This window comes from Lathyrus oleraceus, chromosome 3 (assembly GCF_024323335.1).
Source record: "Lathyrus oleraceus cultivar Zhongwan6 chromosome 3, CAAS_Psat_ZW6_1.0, whole genome shotgun sequence".
NCBI classification, from domain to species: Eukaryota; Viridiplantae; Streptophyta; class Magnoliopsida; order Fabales; family Fabaceae; genus Lathyrus; species Lathyrus oleraceus.
Window position 1 is genome coordinate 499322260 of NC_066581.1, and position 6000 is coordinate 499328259.

The window sequence follows — 6000 nt, forward strand, 5'->3', positions numbered from 1 at the left end:
AGTTTTGTTCAACATGTAGCTTGAAGTTCAAGTCTCACTTGGAAGGTCAGAATATCTTTGGGAGAAGTCTGATAAACGTGGAGAGGTCAAAGAATGGCATTTGACTTTTTCATATGAGGATTCATGACGGAGGTAATCAACCAGTAGCATTTGGTCTATCTCAGAAGTGAGTTCGAAGAATCAAGACAATCAACTTATGGCAGCTGATTATTCTTGAGGAAGGTCTGAGACAAATTACCTTGAGCAGAAAAGGAGTAAGTTGAAGATAAAAGGAGGTGTTTTCTATTCATCTCTTGAAGCTTGTGGAAGGAGTTCTGAGCTATCTATGGAAGACTATCTCTTGATGGGATGAGAATGCATATGTCCCAATTGTTGTCTAGATCAAGCCTATGATTTAGTGATATCTGAAGAATATCAGATGGTGTTATGTTGTGAAGTGGTTTTCTATTCTGGTTAGAAGAGAGATAGTCATAGGGTGTGGATGTGTTCATCCAAGAGGGTTGAACAGGGAGTGTGCTCTTGAAGACATGAAGATGCGTCTTATGTTTTCCATTCATTAAGTTGTATGGGTTCTCTTTGAATCAGGAAGTTTGTGAAGGTCCAACCTGGGGGTGTTGGATATGTTCATGTGTGATCTCCATGTTTCAAGAGGAGAGTTGGTTGTTCATAACAGGGGGAGTTATGTCTTTGCACTATAAGTAATCAACAAGCTTGTGGTCTATGTGTTCTCAAATAATAAGGTATGGAACCTTGTTAGTTAGTGGGATGTTGTGGTGTGTGTCAAGGCTGAGTAAGCAGAAGAATGTCTGACCGGATGTCATGACATTGCCTTGGACAATATTGTTATTTCCTTCCGTAACTCACAGTCATAAGGAAATATGGATGGGGTGTGTCTCATTATGTTATATTAGAATGAGCCTGTGTATTACAGTTGTGAGGAACAGGTGCTGGAGTGTCTGTTACTTGATGTATGCACAGATTTAGGGGGAGAAGGAATACCCTGGTGCATTTGTGTGTCTTACTAGTTGCATCCATAACTAGTAATTTTGTTGATTGTTGCACAGATTTAGGGGGAGGAGAAGTACCCTTGTGCATGTGTGTATTACTAGTAGCCATAGCTAGTAATTGTTTTGCTTCTGCTGCTGATTAAACTACTGTCAAGTTGTTTAACTACTGGTAGTTGTCCTTGTGAACAAAAAGGACAGAGTATTCACAAGATATCATAAGTGATGTCTTAACATAAGATATCATTTGTTCCTGCTGGAAGTTGTATAAGGATATGTGAATGTGTGGTGCCAGATGTCAAGCCACCACTAGAGGTGAGAAAGTTGCTTAGGAAATGGTGATAGGGAGAATACATGAAGAATGTAGACAAAAGCAGTGTCAAATGTTAAGACATAGCTTGCAACGTGTCTAACAACATTTATGGAATAGTCTTGGAACTATTGTTTCTAGAAAGAAACAGTCAAGAGCTATAAAAGGTATTCAAAGATAGTCCGGGATATTGGTGGTGATTCTCTGACTGATTCTCAGCAAATATTTATGGATCTTGACCAAGCATTTACTCCTACCGTTAATTCCTAAGCATGGTCTGGCCTATTTAAAGGATGTATCAGCACTCCTCTTCTCACAAGAGAGACATTTCATTCCCTCTAAACCATGGGGTTTGTTAAGATCTGGGCATACTGCTCCTGGATCTGGATTTCTGAAGGTGTCATTTATAAATGTTTAGCTAAAAAGAGGGAGAGAAACATTGTCCCGAGGATGCACCAGAAGCAAGCAATATCTGGTAGCAAGGAGAAGATGGGTTCAGACACAAAAGTCACTAACTGGGTATATCAGTTGTGTCTTGTGATCTGAGTTAAGAAGACAGTTGTGTCTTGTGATCTGAGTTACATTTTCTATGTACTCAGTATTACATATTCTTCAGGAAGCCCTCCTATTGAGGGGAAGGGTTGGGATGCAGCTGTGTATTGTACAACTTCTTCCTCATGTACACCAACAGTGATGGTGGCAATAAGGCTGTCAATGACAAAGAGGAAGTGCAGACCCATATTGGGTTATTTGTTTTAGCTAAAATTTGCCAAAGGGGGAGATTGTTAGTACCTTAAGATTGACATTAATTTTGTAAAACAAATAATGTAATCACCTCTGTTGTTTTAATATGTTGGGTTGAAGAAGTTCAACATCTGGAACAACATGTCATGTAAGATGTCACGACATCGGGACTGTGACATCTCACATGTGTATAAAACTGAATCAGTTAATTTTAGATTGTGTTAAATGATTAATTAGGATATCTGGTGAATATCCTAACTCCTATGTGGAGATCTTGAAGATTCAATCAGAAGATTTGGTGAATATATTTGGTGAATATACAGTTTCCAAATATGGAGATCTTTTAGGAAATAAAAGATTGAAGACCTTGATTGTAGCAGAAGAATTCTGCCAGCTCTGTAACAAGCAAAGGAGAAGCTTGCTGCGATTTCTGAAGGCCTAAATCCAGTTGGGTGGTTAGGTTATAAATAGCAGATTGTAACCTAGGTTTTGTAAGCCTCAAACAATGTAAAAATTAGAGGTGTGTGTGAGGTAAACCTCCCAACCTGTGGGAAGGTTACCAGGTGTTTTTCAGTGCTTGAAAGCATGAGATTATTTGTAACTCAAAGCCTGTAGGAAAGAGTTGTTATGTTCTTGAACGAAGCTGTGAAGCATGTTCAAGTTGTTTAAACATTACATTGTAATTGTAGTGATAGGAATGGAAACTGGAGGTTTCTATCTAGGAGTGCCTAGGTATAGATTGCATTGGGTAGGGATTAAGTGAAGAGTTGTAAATGGGGAAGTTTAACTCTGAATTAATACTGCTAATAGTGGATCTTCTTCTTGACTTAGTATGCCCCCAGAGTAGGTAATGTTGTACCGAACTGGGTTAACAATTACTGGTGTTTTTACCTTCTGCACACTATATTTTGTCTGTTATAACTCAGTCTGGTGTTAGTCTGTTTATGAAGGGAATAACAGACCTGACACATAGCCTGCAGTCTGAATGCATAACAGAATGTTATGACATTCATAATTGACTGCTAATACTGATGTATAGACTGATTGGTCTGTTACAGTTCAACCATCTGTAATGTTGGAACAGGTGATGTTCAAATCAATGTTGAGACATCATGTTGATAATTGGGCATGATCAATAAACATAAGTGTTATGTTTGATCTCTACTATGTCTTTGTACTAGATGGACAAAACTGGATGTTCTTCTGTCCATGGTGGTATAGTAGCAGATGTCATGACATCTGTGACTGTGTGCATATGAGTACTGGATTTTAATTTTTATAACTGTCTTGCTGTATTAGTAACAATGTTGGATCAAATGTCATGACTTCGTGTAGAACATCTAAACTCTGACTATACCAGAATTTCAGTTTCTGCTGTCTATTTCTTTCAATGATGATTTATTTGATTATTGAATTTGTTGTCTTCACTATGTCTTTTTTTTTCTCATTATGTGGAGCTATGTTCTTCTCCATTCATTTTTTCATTAAAACTATCGTTTTTTAATATAGTTGATGATGAACATTGTTTGATTTTGTGTGGTTTTATACTATAAAAACAAAAGTTTTGTTAATGTTGTTGATGACATTACGAGAATGGGATCTAAGACAAAATGCGATAGATCGAGCATGAGCGGGGACAATTTGTCGAGTGTGAACGAATGATGAATGTTTCATTCATGTTCATCCTCAAAGGTTAGGGAATTTTTTTAGGTATTTTCTTTTCTGCTATGAGTTTCTGTTGTAGTGTGTATGTCACAGTGTTAGACGTGCGATTGTGCAACATTTCTTTTAGTTTCTACTGTCTATTTCTTCCAATGATGATTTCTTTGATTATTGAGTTTGTTGTCTTCACTATATCTTTTTTTCTCATTATGTGAAGCTATGTTCTTCGCCATTCATTTTTTCATTAAAACTATAGTCTTTTAATATAGTTGAAGATGAACATTGTTTGATTTTGTGTGGTTTTATATTATAAAAACAAAAGCTTTGTTAACGTTGTTTATGACATTCCTTATGTATGTTTGTGTTCATGAGTGATAGTAGCTGCTTTTTTTTTTATCATCACATGTTTCATATTTTTCCTTTATGCGGTTTAACTGGCTTAAGAAATCTATGAATTTTGTTTCATCATCATATGCTTCATGAGTTGGTTTATGTCGTTTAACTTGCTTCACAAAAGTATGAGTTTTATTTATGTACTTTTTTCTTTCACAAAAGTATGAGTTTTATTTAGTTAAATGAGTTATAGAAGTTGGTGCATCCTTCTATTCATACCTCATAAATAACCCCATAGTGTTTGTCAATAAACAAATTCATATAAACTAATCCAAACAATTTTAAATTTCAAAACTCTAACAAATGCTAACAAATAAACTCACGTGAATTATTACAATGATCATAAAAAAGTAAGCTTATTCAAAAGTTGAATGCAGGAGAACATAAGGATAACTTACATTCAGTTATACAATTTCAAAACTAATTGTAAATGTTAAATTTCAACCATTCAAGCGTTAAATATAAAGTTCTTATCAACTAGATTATATGTACAAAATTTTAGAAAAATTTACAATCATGTAATGAAATAATTGATATTTATCTGAGTTTTTAAAAATAATACTATACATCCAATTGAATCTATTAGTTGACGTATCAAATCATTTCAAAAAGATTTAAAAATTTGTACACATGATTTTATCGATATGAATTTTAAATTCTAAGGTTGGATTGGTGAAATTTATCTTTTATAATATATATATATATATATATATATATATATATATATATATATATATATATATATATATATATATATATATGATTGTTAAAAAATCCATAAAATCGAATCCAACCGCATAACTGAACTGAACAGTTGTTAATAATATTTTTTTATAATAATGAAATAACATTTAACTTGTTTCAGTGACACTATAAATTTTACAATGAAACAGCATATAATATAAAAATGTCTTTATTAATTGGTTGCTTTGAAAAGTTATTTAAAACTTGTTTTGAACAATATGACTTACGATAATAATGTTGAGAGATTTTTTCACTAGGAAACATTGAATATTGTGAGACTTCTTCTTTTAGAGCAACAACTTTGTGAGAGACACACCACATATTCATCCAAAATCTTAAGGTAATAGGTGAGTGAGTTCTCTCACTTATAAATGCTCAAGTATCCACATTTCCAACCACTGTGAGACTATTATCCACAATACTCACACTTGATACATTCTCAACACTCCCCCTCAAGTGTGAGTCAACAATGCTCCCACTCAAGTGAAAGTTCTACTAACTTCTCTTGTATCGCACGAAATGTTTCTTATTCACCACACTGGCGCCGTTGACATTCTTTAACGAAACATTTCTTATTCACTATCCTGGCGCCGTTGACTTTCGATACAAGTAACCTGGTCCCTTTCTGAAACCAAAGGCTTGTGATACCATTGTTGGAGGAGGTTTTACACTAGGGAGCATTGAACATTGTGTGACTTCTTATTTTAGAGCAACACCTTTGTGAGATACACACCACATATTCACCTAAAACCTTAAGGTAACAGGTGAGTGGGTTCTCTCACTTATAAAAGCTCAAGCCTCCACATTTCCAACCACTGTGAGACTATTATCCATACTACTCACACTTGATACATTCTCAACACTCCCCCTCAAGTGTGAGTCCACAATGCTCCCCCTCAAGTGAAAGTTCTACTTATTTCTCTTGTATCGCACGAAACGTTTCTTATTCACCACACTGGCGCAATTGACACTCTTCAACAGAACGTTTCTTATTCACCATCCTGGCGCCGTTGACTTTCAATACAAGTAATCCGGTCCCTTTCTGAAACCAAAGGCTCTGATACCATTTGTTGAGGGAGGTTTTACACTAGGGAGCATTGAACATTGTGTGACTTCTTATTTTAGAGCAACACTGTAAGACCC